Source organism: Morone saxatilis, unplaced genomic scaffold (genome assembly GCF_004916995.1).
Source record: "Morone saxatilis isolate NCDOM2014 unplaced genomic scaffold, NCSU_SB_2.0 Contig12, whole genome shotgun sequence".
NCBI lineage: Eukaryota > Metazoa > Chordata > Actinopteri > Moronidae > Morone > Morone saxatilis.
In genome coordinates this window covers 8,461,639-8,478,173 of record NW_023339674.1, presented here as the reverse complement: position 1 = coordinate 8,478,173, position 16,535 = coordinate 8,461,639, and the positions used below count along the sequence as shown (strand labels likewise).

The window sequence follows — 16,535 nt, the reverse complement described above, 5'->3', positions numbered from 1 at the left end:
ATGGAAAATGCCCATACACAGTAAATGAACTGCCTGAGGAAATCCGGTCAGCCGTGACCTCTTTTAAATCTCTTCTTAAGAGCTCTTTCCTGATTTTAACTTGATTTTTTATCGATTGCCCCTTCTGCTTGTTTTACTTGCTCGGAAAATGTCTTTAAGATCTGCTTGTTGTGGAGTTGTGAACCACTTTGTAACACAGGTTTTCTTTTTCTTTTTTCCAGGAAAGTACTTCCTAAATAAAGGTAATTCTTAACGGGAACAAGAAAAAAACTAAATAAAAAAATGGAAATGAGGGGCGTGAGGCTGGTTTGAGTTGGACTTTCTCTGTTGAATCTCGCGGTATTTTGACAGCTTCCCTGCACTGTTTGACACTTGCCCCTCCCCATGCGCTCCGGGAATGCTGGGTTGTTTACATTGCTGGCACACGGGTCAGGAGTGTGGCGATGAGAGGGGCCTAGTGGAGAGACTGTCTGAAAACACGTACACACATCGGGACTGGCTCTGCAGCACAAGGGCTCTCTCTCTCTCTCCCTCTCTCTCTCTCTCTGACAAGAAAAAAAAAAAAAAAACTTTTATAGCGCTCAGGCAACAGTGCCACGCAAGAACAGAGGCCCGACGACTCTTTTTATTTTTTTTTTGTGGTTGGTTGGAGCGACCTTGGAGAGAAAAAGAGAAAGTCAAAAAACAAAAGAGAACCGCCATAACCATCAGGAGAAACTCTCAACGTGAAGAAGGAACAGCTTCCTGGTAAGAAGTGAGAAACCCCGTTAGCTGACAGTGAACTTACGCAACTGTACTATAACACCGGACGACTAACCACTTGTAAACAGCTTTAAACCAACATTTTGACTGTGTTTGGGGAGTTGACAGTCTCAGCAAAAGCTCGCAACTCGCCCCAGCTTGTTGTGCCGGAGCGGTGTTGACACTCGCTGCGAAAAAAAAAAAAAAAAGTTTCTGCGAAGTTCGCTGGCTAACTGTAGCTTAGCTTGTTAGCACACTAGCACGCCGCGGTGCTAACTTTCACTGGCTTTGAAAGTACACAGTCATTGAAAGGTAACAGTGGGGTTGTAACGTTGTGCCAAAGGGCGACTTTTCCTTTTAAGTTTAACATCGTGACAAAGCCCCTGTGTGCTGGTTAAATCTGAGGTGGACACATGACAGTAGCCACAGTGAAGTTACAGGACTCATTATCGTTTGCATCATTACTTCCTTGTAAGTCTTCACGTTTGCAGCTGCAGTGTCTGTCTTTGCTCTGTGTTGTTACACTTGTCTTTTGCAGTGTACACGTGTTTGTGATTGTCTAATGTAAACTTTCTCTTAAGTGATATATCTGCCACAGGAAAACATTCATCCAGCCCTGCGAGCTTTTTTTTTTTTTTTAACTTATGGATTGTGAGAGACAAACAAAAAGAGAGACATCCTGACACAGAGTGAGTACAACAAGTAACACCAGGCTTTGTTATTATAAATCTACAGGCCTGTAGGTACACACTGTTGTTCCACATCTACTTGATTTAGAGTTTCAAAGTTAAAGCGTTTATTAAATGGACATCTTCATGTGTTTCTGTGTCCTATAAACTGACTTACATACTACAGAAGTTGCAGACTTCAGTGCTTATTCCCAAGTAGAAGACCTCAGTTACTAGCAGTAAACACATACACACTGTATTTGCTTAAACTAACCTGAATGTCCACTCTGCTGTCCAACCACAATCATTGTTAATTCAAATAAAAGTGCCTCGTTTATGAAGAATGGGACACATTTTAACAAAATCAAATGCTTAAATACAGCTGATGAAAGTATCATTTAGGTGATCAAATCTTTTGACTGGCACCATTATCCCTACACTGGATAATGTTGAATTAAACTGCGACATGCCAACATCAAGTGATGAGAGGGAAAGAAGTGACTTTGACTTTTGTGTTGGGCTTCAAGACCAGCTGGAAGTTGAGCGTCTAGGGTTTATGGGCATATGGAACAATACATCTAATGAACAATGAATGGGTTTAATAAATAATCTTTAATCTTTTGATCATATCATGTCTTAATAATGAATATAATGAATTAAAATTGAAGAGCCAATAGATGTTATTATTGAATTATTTTGGTTTTTAACCAGTTCAGTTCCAGCCCTCACTGATGTGGAAATACATAGTCGTTACCAGACTAACACAAGGCCTCCTCTGTGTTTCTCAAAAACCATTACACGCTTTGCAAGTAAGATTTCTAAGCTGATTTTCAGTGGAAATTGTGTCAGTGTGCTTACAGTTAAAGTGTGTATTGTTTCCGCACTATCTCTGCCTGGAAAAAGACTTGGCTCAAGTGCTGCTTCCAGCTGTCTATTTCACGCTGTTAAACACCATCGGAGTTATTGCCTGGAAGACAGGGTTTATTTGGAGAGAACTACTGGTACTTGTAAAGACATGGTTTATTTGAATGAAAAATACATCGAAAAGTATTTTCTTTTCAGGAAAAAATTTTTTTCTTGTGACTCACTGCTTTTTTTAGTGAGTCAGAATGGTAATTGCAAAACCTTTGAGTGATTGCGTCTACAGTTGACTTGAGTGCACCATTTTGTAAAGCTCATCTTTTAATAGAAATAAGCTCTAAAACATAAAGTAATTAAGGAAAAAAATAAGAAGGAAATACAAACCAAAGGCAACCAGAAAGCAAGAAAAATAAAAACTCACACAGGTATGTAGGCTGAGCCTCGCCTCTCCTAGGCCTAACCACACACGGGTCACACACAGGTTGAAAACAGTAGTTCGTGCGATGTTGCTGTCGCTGCCTATCACAGCCAAATAATTCGGGCGTCATACTATCACGTTTGGCTACGCTGCAGAGAGATGATTCAGACGAGAGTTAGTGGAAACTGACATACCTTGTTGACCCAATTATTACTCACTTCTCTGCTGCCACATTCGATCATCGTCAAAGACAACAGGCTTGACTCTGCCAGCGTCATCAGGTGATGGAGATGAACACCGGCTGGCTCTGTGAAGTTGACTATCAAGGAATGTGTCACGAACCGGGTGATCAGCAAATGGCTGCCAAATGTTTGCATCGGTCTCTGTGTAGAGGGATTTCTGCCAGTGTATCCCGCTTTGAATTTCAGCTGATGGGAGGTGGATTACTTTTGACAGGCCTTGGCAAAACTCTATTATTTTACCTGGTTCTATTGTTTGGATTAAACAAGGTTAATAAGGGTAGTAGACTAGAAAGTGGTGATAGCAGCAGTGATCAGTTGTGTTTAGCTTGACAGATGGACTGAAATAAAAAACATAGAAAGAGGAACCTCACTGTTTCCCCTCCCGAGTTGTTTTACTTGATTTAGGAAGAGGCGCCATTATCACGAGAAACAAGCACATAATGTACATTTGCAAGGTTTTTGCTGTGATTTAGCTCGGGTTCATCTACATACAGTACATGTTGGCCTAGGCCATGCATACTGTATCTTCTTTGTCAGTGCAGTTTTAAGGGCAGCTGGACTTTCTACCACTAAGACATTCAGATTGAGACCTAAAATGCCGTTCATTGGTGTGGAGAAATCTGCTGCACCCTAAGCAGTGATTTAGCGCAGTGGAATTTACCAAATCGCTCTATCCTGTGAGAGTTTCCTGTTTTAGCCCTGGAGCTGGCCCCTCTGCTGGATTGAAGATCAGATGAGACATTTGTCATCTGACCACTTTAACAGTCATCTTTGCCTTTGGGTTTCACAAAGAACAAAAAATGTTAGCTTTTGTTTCTTGCGCAAAGCATATTTGTAGGAAGATGCTTCCTAAGGCCATTTTTGAGCTACATTAAGCACTGTCTTTTGCATGATGTCACAGACCTTGGCCAAGCATTGTACAGACACTATGCTGGCAAAGGTAACAGATCACTGCTTAGGATATAGGATTGTTTGGTGCACTTTCTTTGTCATTAGTTGTTGTATTATCAAACAATTCAAAAGCAAGAAAAATAAAATGCCGTCTCGATGCCTTCCCGAGAAGAATTTAAAATCGAGCCTTTTCCTTTCCATGCTTTGGTTAGAGTTTAGAGTAAGGTCTTTGGCAATGAGAGCGGGCTGTCTAAGCAGCTTCTTATACACCCCTCAAACAGCCAGCAAGTCAATATTTTTCATATCCATCCCCCGTTCTATCTTATGAAGGGTCACTGATGTTTCAAGCATTCAAATATCCTTGGAGGATGCCTTGCGGCTCCCCATGTCACGTGAAAGTTCTCAATTTCACTGTGGCATTGATGCCTTTTCTCAGTGGGCTCAGTTGTGCTCTGGGGGGAAACAGACTACAAAGACATGCAAAACAAAAATTACTGACCTCGGACCCTGTTTAAAGTTTATGAAACGCTTTCAGTGCCCCTAGGTCAGTTCATGCCATGACCACACAATATCAGTGGTTTCTTTCACTGCAAAGGGTGTTGGAAAAAGGGTTTACTCAAGCTTTGTTTGTTGGCTCTGAAATCCTGCTTTATATGTAACAACTCTATTTATATGTTATGGATATTTGAACCTATTACAGTAATGAATTAATTAAAGCGATACCATAAAGGCCTTTTCCTACTTAAAGAGCCTCTAAGCAGAAAACAGTCATGAAAAAAAAAGAAAAAAGATGAAGAAATAAATGGCTTCAGTACGCCTGACTCTTCACAGTGCAAACTGGGAAGGCCCACTTAGAAATAATGTTGTTAATTTATACAGAAAGTGTGTAAACATTTCAATATTTTTGACTGAAACAGCATGCTGTTTGCTGTTTGAATAATTTGGAGATACTGACTCAACTGAAATAGCTGTGTAATGTAGCTGTTGCAGTTATTTGTTACACGGACTCTTGGTCCTTTTTATTTGAGAGTCAAATACTGACTGACCTTTTTAGTCAGGCTATTTGTGGACTAACTGCAAATTCTATATATCTATAATATATGAACTGTGTCTGTAGGTTACTGCATGTTGAGGAATAAGCTGCTGTTTGTTGTCATCTAAACAAAGCCAAATCCATGTTGGCATATTGTGAACTGCTGGAAAGCAGCATCTTTTTTTTTTTTTTATTGGAGATCACTCTCCAATTGTCCCCTCTCCCTCTCTATCTCTTTTGATTATTTACACCCAAAAATACAAATCCCTCAGGATACAAATTCACTTTCACAGAATAATTACAAGATGCTATATGCCACTGTAAACACCACATCAGTGACAGTGACAGTATGCATTTGTCATGAGACGAGACAAAAGCAGAATGAATTTGCACTCAGGAACAGAATGAGGGAGGAAGATTTTTTTTGTGTGTGTGTGCTGCTTGCTGACTGTGCTATGGGCGTTTGTTCCAGTCTCATCACAAATGAGTCTTAATGTTTCACACGGGATTTGCTGCAGAAGAGAGCAAATTTGTATGAGAGCATCTTGTTTTGACAGACTGTCTGTTTTACCCTCCCCGTTCTCAGTGTGAAAAGCCAGGGACATTTCACTGTCTCCTGTGCGCTTTTTTTACACTCTGTTTTTTATTTATTTTCTAGGACTAGGGGTCGGCTAAGGGATTCTTTAATTAATCAATTTCAATTGTGTAAAGCCAGATTTTTTATTTATTGTACGATACACCCGCCGTATACTCTCATGCAGTCTGTTACAGAACTGGAAATATATGTAACACATGGTGTTGCAAGCGACTAAACTGCTAAACCGTGCAAGCAGTTTCAGTTGAATTATATTCGTGTCGTCATTGTGCATCCACTGAAAGAGAAAGCAGAGCTACTACTGTTACTACTACTACTTGTTTCAGCTTTATGCTTCTGATGTTCCATGGATGTAAGTTTGTTAGTTGAAAACTGCATTTAGAACATCATATTTTGCTCATGCTGGGGTTATCCAAATCTTTGTCCATATCCTCTACAGTTTCACACTCCTCTCTCCATGGATAAATATGCAAAATACTGCGGGACACCATGCAAAATATCAAAGGTTGAGATGCTGGCTATATTTTCTCAATGCAGTGCTATTTAGCTGTATATTTCTATTTTAACTTGGAGTGGCTTTGTTCATTTTAACATAGACCTATCAGATGGGTCTTAGCATATGTAAATACTGCTTAAAAGACTGAGATTGCAGGCTAAAAATTTCCTGCTGCCTCGTTTGTCTGTGTTTGTACCCTGACTCACAGCAGTCCTCCACCGTCTCCCTGATCTCTTGGTTTGGCCTGGGGCCTTGAGGTTGTGGTCAAGGCCTAGGGGCATGAAGGAGGAGGAGGAGGAGGAGTCATAATGAGAAGCTCCCCTCAACTCCTGCTGCCTAACCTGCCCTCCAGCCCCTTTTGTCTCGCTCCCTTTCCACTTCCATGCCACCCATCTTTTCTCCTCTTCCCATCTTCCTGCCTCTCGTCTTATACCCTACATCTTCTTGCGTACCAGCCCCCTTTTTCCCTATTTAGATTCCCCACTTCTCCTCCTTCCCTCTCCCCACCCCATAACCTCTGTGACTCTCAGTCTGTCCCCCTATTCTTGCCTCCGCTCCCGTCTCCAGGGGTTCTGTACCCCGGGCCTCTTCTCAGCCTCCTCCTCCCTGCCCAGCCTGGCCCACAGTCAATGGGAGGCAGGCAGCCTGACTCCCTTAGAGCAGCAGGAAGCTGGAGCAGCAGGGGTTAGGCCTGTATGGCGCTGCCGGCTGGCTCTGTCAGAAGTCCTGCCAAGCCAAGGATGAGAGACCTTTGCCAGTGCGGTATTGGGGCATCGAATAAAAATATTTTACAGATGTCTGAAGGCAGGCATCAGGAGTCAGCAGTGGCTTACTCAGGCCTAGAGCAGAGGTGTCTTTTAAGTGCAAACGATGTGCATGTTAATGTATTTTTGCGTAGCATTTATGATAAAGAAAATGAACTTGAAGCAGCTTAAAGTGGTCCTCAGGAGTCTAGGCCTTTCAGGACGTGGGTGTATGGCAGGAGGAGGGGGGTGTGGTGGTCTGATTCGGGATAGGTTGGAGGAAAAGTGATTGATTTGGTTGCATTTGAAGAGAGCGAGCATCCAGTGTTACTGTACTGTGAATGCCTGGCTAGGTTCCCAACCAGTTCTGGTTTGACAGTTTAACAGTGAATATTTAACATTGCGCCACACTGCTGGGTCTGGCTGTAAACAGCAGTCAGCAAGCAGCATAGCAGCAAAAGCCTGCGTGATACTGGGCCTTGGTTGTGAAGCCCACCTAAAAACAACGCACAAGCACATCTTGAAGTTCTGATTTTAGAAGAAGGCAGATGGCATTGGCTGGTGGTGTCACACTGTAAAAAAACACTAGGATCCCCTGATGAAAGCAGCTCCCGCTTGCTTTGAACAGCGAGTCTGTCATGGTTGGTGTCTGCTGTGTGGCTCCGGGTCAAACTGTGATACGCAACTCCTGGAATTTGCGCTTTTTAAGTTTTTCATGTTCAAATCGTCTGAGGGGGAAAAACAGAGGGGGGCAAACAGGAAGTTTCATTAATATTAATATTCTAATATGTGAAGGAGGAAGGGAAGACCTATCTGCTTGAGCTGCTTTCAGACCCTGTTGTGGAGCTTTTCTCCTTCTCTTGTGCTCTCTTTCTTCTCTTCTGTCTTTCAATTTTGGTTACTGGCGTTTAAAATGTCTAAATATTGTCACGTTGTTCTGCTATAGAGCAGCCTATCACTTAGATTCTGATACTATGGGTTAACATAGTAAATAAGTAGGAGATCTTGCTATTTTCAAACCTCTGTATTTATAGTTGTAGTTGTCTCACACAAAGCAGATTCCTAATTAGGTCGAAGCGCTGCATGAATGACCTGCTAAATCTCAAGTGGGTTGGGTCAGAGTACCCAAATGCCTTCGCGAAATCAATGGCAGACAAAATATTTTTTGGGTTTGTGTTAAGCATCGCTAGAAAATCGGTTATATTCCCTTTTGGCCAATGGCGATGCTTGAAATCAACTTTTGTGAGGGATATGAAGTCCAGGTTTTAAAAATGAAAACAACGAGCCTTAATGATGTCTCAGTTGGCCAAACTATCCAAGCCCTTGTGTTGTTTTGGATGCATTTGGAAATGAAACAAAATGCGTAGCTTTTAACGAGCAAACAGCAAATTCACTTACAATTAAAGGCAGCAGTGTGTGTGACTGTTCCTCTGTATCATATGAACAATTTAAAGTAGGAAATTGTCATTGCTTTGGCTGTTTCTGATGACAGAAGGAAGATGTGCTGATGAAGAGCGATGATGTTTAAGCAGAGTTGTGTAGAGGGATGGGCGGGAGAGAGGAAAGACAATAATTGGCTGTGTGATGTCGAGCGTGGAGTTGGGTGCATCTGATGACAGGATTAAGAGAGTGGTTAGGACTGTATTAGCTATTATGAGCTAGATAGATAAAGTGACTGTTTACTGGCTTGACAGTTGATTATTTCCTGCTTTTCTGGGCTCTGTTCCCATCTCTGAATATTTGCCAGTGATCGTTTGGATTCAGTGTCATTTGTGCTGCTTTTGTTTTGCAGCGTTTTGCAGCTAGTTATTTAGCTGTTAGCCAGAAGTCCTTATTACTTGCTCCATGTTTTTGATTTAATATGGCGTCCATCAGATGTTAGCTTCCCACTCAGAATTAGGTTCAAAATAAACAAATCGTGTTTTCCCATGAGTTGAGGACATTTGCATCCAGCTGTGGCCCTGTGGAGCTCCACTGGATATCTAGAAATGAGGCTGATTGTAGAGTTTTACAGATGTTGGGTGAACGGAGGGCACAGTCCAGCCTCTGTGTGAGGGATGGTGGAACAGGTCTGACATCTCTCCTGAACTGAAAAGGGAAATCCCTGCAGGCACAGAGTGGAGAGGAGGGATAAGGGAGGAGGCGAGAATGGAGAGAGGTGCGACCCCTTAGGGGTAACCTTATTCTCCGATCGTCAGCTCCTTACACACACACTCGCACACATACTAGGATTCTCTGTCGGTGTGCTGGGTGATGCGCTCGTGCAAAGAAGGATGAGTGCCTGAGGAATAAAAATAAACGTTGAACTTCTTGTGTGTGTGTCTGCCTATGCATGTGTTGTGCTCACATGCATGTTTATATGTTTCTATAATAAGTTCTCTCCAAATGTACAGTTTTGAGGTGGTTGGCTTCGCTGGCGCAATTTCAAGTGAGTGAAACAGTAGAATAATGAGTTGTAATTTCTCACTTCAGAGCTGTGCACACAGAATAGACGAAACATATATTTCCCCCTCTTAGAATACTGATGTGTAACAGACAAATGGAATAAAGAAATGGAAGCCAGCACATTTTATTTTTTCAATTACACATTTCAAAAATGTCGACCGGCTTTTATATAGTCACGTTATTCCTGATTTATTTTCAGTTTTTCCTCAAAGGTACAGCTACTCTTTAAGACAGAGCCATATGTCTAACAATGGATGCCTGCCTGCGCCCCCTGTTATAAATCATCACACAGTTTCTATATTTTTTAATTCCAAATTCAAAACCTTGAAGAAAATCTACCATGAGCTGTTAATTTGGATGCACTCTGTAGATATGTGGTCAAACTGAATAATTTCTATGTGATGTGATCCTAAGCCAGGATAAATTGTGCTACTGGAATCAACTGAAATAATTGCGTTATTGTCGGTTTCATAGGAAGGAGTCATCCTTCTTGGCAGAATGACAAAGACATGGGTGTATACACACTCATATGCAGTGGAAGTACTGCATTTGACCTCTGATTGAGTAGCAGTGCTCTCTCTGGATCTGGTTAGAAGAGTGTGTGTGTGTGTGTGTGTCAGCCAACAGGGCCCACCACAGAAGCCACAGCAGTCTGAAACCGAACCAGAGTCAGAGCAAAGCTTGATTTTTGTGGAGCCTCGTTCCCATGGGCCCACTGTTGGTATGTATTCGGTATATACATCCAGTTTTAGCTACATTTTGTGCCTGCATTTGTCTGTGTGTGAGTTTATGTGTATTACATTATTGTGCGCTCCACACTTTGTGTGTTGGTGTCTCTTTCTCTGTAGGGTTGAGCTAAGGTTGTTTTGGGTTCACGGTCTTGGATGTTTCCATGACTGACCGTGGAGATGCTGAAGGGTTGTGGTCCTCTCCCCCTGTCCCCCACAGAGCATATGTGAATGCTTGGGCCCAGAAAAGCCCCAACACGAGCCCTCAGCCCTCACGTTAGCACTCAACTATGTAACGAGACATGCCTGGGAACTGCTCCTCTCACATTACTAATGATTTGGACATCTTGCTCTTGTCATTTCCTGTTAGACAACTTGGATGCTGACGCTGGGTAACTGCTTCAAACTGTCCAGGGAGAAGGGGGAAAAACCTGCTTGAAGGGAGTATGAGAGACTGCTGATTTTGTGTGAAGGGAAAATAGACTGCGTTCACCAGATGTTTTTTTAATGGTTGTTTCATAGATGAGAAACTCAAATGACAAGCTTCATCATCTCTAAACAACACAGAGATGGGTCAGCAGTTGTTGCTTCGTCACTGCTGTCCTCTGTGCAGGATCCAGGGAATAAAAATGGGATTAAAAGGGTGTTCGGTGGTGTAGCTTTGTGATCTCCCTTTATACACTTATTACACTTCTTGTGTAAACAATTAAGCATTGGGCAACATTGAGCCTTCTTTGTAACAATCTTTGCACGTTCAGCTAAATTTTCTTTTTGTTCTGCTGCCACATCACACATACGTTTCTTTATCTGTTGGTGGTTTGCTTTTATGCAACTTTTAGTTCACATGGGCCACATCAAGCCGCCTCCTTATTTGCAGCTCCATCTCCTCCGTTTATAGATATTGATAGAGGACAAAGACGGGTAATGTAATTTCAGAACTGAACACTGCCTAGATGATGATGCTCTCATCTCTTGAATCCTGTTAGAGTGATCACGGCGTTCGGCTTCAGAAAACACAGCTGTACCGATGGAGACCAGACTCTTGGTGGAAATGCTGTGTAACACAATCCTTTATTTAAAACAGAACAAAAAAGTGAGCGTGGCATTCCCTTATTTTATTTTTCATGAAATTCCCTCATTTGTCCCTATTTTATGTCTTTTTTTTTTACTATAAGCCCTCTAGCCTTGCAGACAAACAGAACCCCAGCCCTGTGGTACAGAATGTCACATCCGATATCCTGGTGCCAGAGGTGATGAAGCTAATTTGGTGGTCAGTAAGTGACATGGCTAACAAACAAAGCCCTTATTGGTCCTGGAGCACTGGAAGCTTGGCTCTGCTGTGCAACGCTCTGTTTTGCATTGTGAAAGACCCTGAGTTGTTGCCACAGGGCACTAACGCAACCTAAAGCCTTGGGATCTTCGCTATGCTGTGGTGTGCAAATTTGGGTGTGGATATTTGGTTCAAAGGTTCAGATGAACTGAGAGGTGTGTGTCACAAAAAATAGCCAACATAACTGCTTTAATAACCAAATAAGTAAATGATGGAATACATGAGCATTTGTTTTTGCTCCACTCTTATTTTGTTGCTGTCTGGTAGCTTACAGTGTAACGGTATACAAAGGGCCCACTGTACTGTGCTTTACGGTGATGTGGTGATGCAACCTGAATGGTTCTAACTACCGAGACTAACTTCACGTTAAAATGGCATATGTGAACTTGTCACTCAACTGTCTGTGACTGTACTGCTTTCTCTTAAAATAAAAAAAGAAATCTGACTAGAGTTGCAATAATTAGTCGATTAATTTATTTTGACCTTTTAATTTTTCAAGCAATGATGCCAAACAGTTAAATGAATTGCTTTTCTTGGTTTTGGACAAAATGAGATGAGGATGTTGTGATTTTTTTGTTTAATAGACCAAATGATTAATTGAGAAAATTCTCAACAGATTAATTTGTAATAAAAAGAAAACATATATATATATATATATATATACTATATATATATATATATTATATATTATAGTATACTATTATCATTAGTTGCAGCCCTAAATAAGAGCCAGGAACTTAACTTGACTGTAACTTTTAAACTGTATAAATAAATAAAAAATTGTCTTTGCTGACGTTGAGCTAAATATTAATTGTCTATAATAGTGCACTTTACTTCATGGCACTGTAAAAGTATTGATTCTGCTCTCAAAGCTGCCTGGATTTGGAACTACATCCATGATTAAAGGACCCTCAAACACCCTAAAAACGTATAGCATCACTTGCAGCTAGATCAGCCAGTCTAAATTAAGTGCTCTTGATTTCCTTTCACATATTATGCATTCAGTTTCTATTTTAACTGAGGTGTGATGGTGATATGGCATTTTGAAAGGCTGTGAATGTAGTGAGGGTGTGCAAGCATAGCCCAAACCCCCAGGGTCTCCTCTCCTCAATGCCTGGGGGGTTCTCTCCTTCACACAGCCTGCTTCTTCTCACACTGAGCTGGTTTCTGAGGGATCACACAGCTGTCTTAAATGCAGCTCTGTTTTTGCATACTTTGCCCACATGATTTTGTCTTACCTTACACAGTCAGCAATTTGTCAATATACCTTGTTTATTCTCAGTGATTGACAGTATGAATCGGTTTCACCTAGGAAAGGGAGGGAGGTGAGGAAAAAAAGAGAGGCATAGAGTGGCTGACGGTCTTTTTTTGACTGGTACCATGGCTGTCTGTCACTCTCCTTTTATCATTGAAATTGGAGTTTATCTTTTACAAGCTTGAGTGGAATGTTTTTGTTTTTCAAGTGATTATTAGCATCCTCCTTGGCTGCCGGCTCCGGCTGATGTAATGAGCACATCAAACGGTGCGCTGCACTAACGAAGCGGTGCGGGCTGGCTGGCTGGCTGCCTCCTGCCTTTTGCTGTAAGGCACCTGCTGAAGTGACAGGCTGGCAACAAAGGGTCCCTCGCCACAAGAGAGTCGTCAGTGCTGCTGTGGAGTGGGCAGGACAATAGAGCGGAGAGGTGGCCTGGGCTTTTAGCCACGTGCCAGCTCGTGTCCACAACACACAGGAGCAACAGAGCACACAGGAGCACGGAGGGGAGGAGGTGGAGAGGACAAGAGCGAGGGAGAAGGAGAAAGAGGGGAAAAGAGTGGCTGACACCTGCATGTGCTTGAGTTCTTTTCTCAATGGTGGACATCTTTACTATACATAGCGGCTGAAAACGCAAAAGGAAAACCAAGCTAGGAGGGGACAAATGTGCAGGTGCACGCGCAGACACACACACACAGATGAAGACAGAGGAGAGTCCGGTGTTGTTAATGGGATTACTGGCTCATGGAAGGTCAGGTGATAGTGCAGATGTGTTTTACAGAGGCGGCAGTAGGTGAAATGTACACACACCGGAGCAGAGCGCTGTGCTAGTTTGTTTGGATTGCTGGGGAATAAATCAATTTAGGCCTCACATGAAGCCCAGGCTATTTGTGCTGTGCTATTTACTTCTGCAGTGAAATAATCATTAGCCTATAAAAATTTGAAAGTGAAAAATGTAAAGGAGGCCTATAAATAGTTAGGAAGCAGCATTATGGATCACTGGCCTTGTAGAGTCCCTATGGACCTCAGCGGTTTTCTTTGTCTTAATTCCCCTTTTTATCATTTCGCTGTGCTCCCTCCGCTAGGGAGAGGGTGAAGGTCTGAGTTGTACAAAGATATCGCACTTAAATATATACACATATATATACATGTAAAGAGCAAAAACATCACAGTTTATAAATGTTTTATACTTCATATCAAACTACTAAAAACATCTATGCACACACCTTCACATTTAGTTGGAAGTAGAACTAGACCAGTATGTCGGCTGGGCGGATATATCAGACAGTTTTATCTAATTATAGTATAGCATGTATGTCTGCCAGTAAGTTCAAAAAATGCCAAAGGTATGTTTGAAGTCATTTCTGAATGTGTCTGTTTATTTTAAAACTGTAAAATGTCCCACTCAGTACATATGTTGGACACATTTTTTAAGTAACCACATTTAAGTCATCCACATAAAAACATGTTTGCTTATTTTCTGTGTTTACAACAGTAACAATAATGTTATCATATATTTTTTTTAGACCCTCAAACATCTGTATTAGCCTCAAAAATCCAGTTTTTTGAAGGCTGTATTTGGAAGAGCCTGAAAGGCCACATTGAGTTTTATCAGATACATTGATTTGTATATTTCCGCCTCCAACATGCACAGACTTTGTACAAAGAGACCTAACCATTAATCCAGCCATGTTCTGCCTGTTAAATATTGAATCCTGTTTGATGTCAATGTTGTTGTTTGGGTCTTCTGTCTGACTGTTTGAGATTCTGTAATATTCTCATGCGGAGTTGCTCCCTGATTAACTTTATGCTTTTGTAGCCAGATTTGGGGAACACAAAAGTCTAAATGATTTGACTCTGTAGTGTGCTTGGCTGGCTTTGCAATGCCTGTTTTCAAAGGTTTCTCCCTTTCTCTTCTTGTTGTGCTTTCTCTTTTAGATTGAGAGACAATAAAGTTTCCTCTCTTCATTTTCTATTCCATCAAGCCTTGGACCGTCTTTCTCAAAGACGTCAAAGACTGGCTCACATGCTGAGGTGTAGTTGGTCCTCTCCCACTCTCCGTCTCTCTCTCGGCTCGTAGTCCAATGAACACGAGTGCTGGCACATTTGGGCTAATGATTTTGAATAGTGATTAAAATGAATTGGAGAGTGCGCTGCTTCTGTAGTATCCGGACCCCTCCATCATTAGTGGCTCTCTTCGTCTCTCTTCTTTTTCTTTTTTTTTTTTCCTCTTTCTGTATCATCAGTGTTAGTCAAGCAGGGGTTTGAGACGAGGCCTGGGGTGGGCTTTCATGAGCACAGACTCAAAGATTTCTCCACTTCTTGTAATCATGGACACCACTCTCCTAGTACTTTCACTGTCGTCTTCTGGCTCCTCAAAGGTGCCTTTGATTCCCTCACATCCTACACCCAGGCCGGATAGTGTCACATTAAATTTTTCCCCTCTCCTTTTTTAACCCCCCACCCCTCTCTTCACTTCCTTTCTTGCCCTTCTCTTCTCTCTTCTTCTTAGACCGAAGCTCATCAGTCTGTATTCATATTTATTGTCCTCGGATCGAGAGCTGATTTAGCACTCTTCTCTTTGGGACCGCTTAATTCCGGGACCCTTCCCCTCCACTTCCCCATTCATCCCCCTCCTCCCTCCCAGTATGCCTTGATCCACCTTTTAATAATCGGCTCCCTCTCTTTGTTTTGCCTCTTCTCCTGCTTTAAATGAATAATGCAGAAGGGAGGAAATGGGGATTAAAGAGGAGCTAAAGCCACTGCCAACTTCTGTGGTGCACAGCTCCACACTGTCTCTCACAGGACCACGAACACATCAGGGCTAACAAGCTCCTTTTTTCTCTCCTGGCATTTTTCTCAGTTCTGCATCTGTCCCACTCTGTCCTGCCCCATCCCTGCTGTGCCCTGCACACTTTTGCCTTCTCCCGCTTTTGCCCAAGTTGACTGAAGAGAAGTCTTTCATGTCAAGATTGGACGACTTGTTGTCCACCGTGTTGCGAAAAGCCAGCTTGTACTTTTTTTTGGGGTGCCCTTTGAAAGTTGAGCTAAAGGCTCATCGTGATTGTATAAAGGCAAACAGTTCTGTGCCCTAACAGTTAAAAAAGTATTGTGTGTAGTATATTGTATTACAGGTTGCACACTGTTACCCATTTTACCATTCTGTTGATCATTTTCATTACTTTTTGAATGTTTTAAACTAAAATCCTTACATATTCCCCCTTTTGAAAAGGTCACTGATTTTACTTATCATGAAGAGTACTACAGATATACACCGATCAGCCATAATATTATGTACCCTGGTGGTCATAGTGTTATTCAGCTCCATACGCTTCTTCAACTCTTCAACCAGCCTAAAGTGACTCTCCACCCAGTGTCTGTTTCTTGTTGAGCAGAATGCATAGAGTTTTGCACAGTACAATTGGTGATTGAGTGTGTGTCACAGGAACCTTAAACAAAAAATGCATCACAGATTTGAGATGAGTAGGATAGAAAGAGGGCGAGAGATGTGTCTCAAGGAAAAAAAGCAAATTAACAAATAAGGTGTGTGAAGGAAAGTGTGAGAACAAATAAGACTGCTCACGGAGAAAACTGCTGAATAGTCTTGTTAATATCCTGTTCTTTCCTCCTCTTGTTCTGCCTAACTCTGTTTCTCCCTTCCCTCCTCTATCATATAATTACCTATGTGTGATTGGGCCCGCTGTGAGAATGTCAGGCTGGAGTCTCACATTAGATGGAACACAGTCAGAAAACAGTGTTTGTTTATACTGAGTGGTTGGTGGTCTGGATGGGAAAGTTTTTTTCACTTTCCTCAACAGAAAAACAACCATTACTTTGTCAGAGAGATAAATGGTGTTCTGGCTAGCTCACTTACAAATATACTGTAGTTCTTGCCAGTTTTTATCTGCAAAGAAATGATATATTCACACCTGGCAGCCTAACTGTAATGGAAGAGAGCGGCTGTGGATCATTTGTAGTCATTTTTTTGTTTTAAAAGTACGAGATAATAAAGACTCTCACTTCACCTCGACACCAAAGGCCCTAAAACTAGTTTCTCGATGGTAAACCGTGAGAATATATATATATATATAT

General features: G+C 41.8%; 1 protein-coding gene across 2 annotated transcripts in view; it reads left to right on the top strand.

Moving 5' to 3' along the window:
• The first annotated feature begins 404 nt into the window (after positions 1-404).
• The window catches only part of nek7 (NIMA-related kinase 7), a 56,419-nt gene continuing 40,288 nt past the window's right edge, over positions 405-16,535 (top strand). Inside the window, exon 1 of one of the 2 annotated variants that reach the window (XM_035653377.1) lies at positions 405-747. The gene's annotated coding sequence lies outside the window, so the exon portion shown is untranslated. The remainder of the gene's footprint in view (positions 748-16,535) is intronic. The other variant, XM_035653376.1, reaches the window with a different exon arrangement.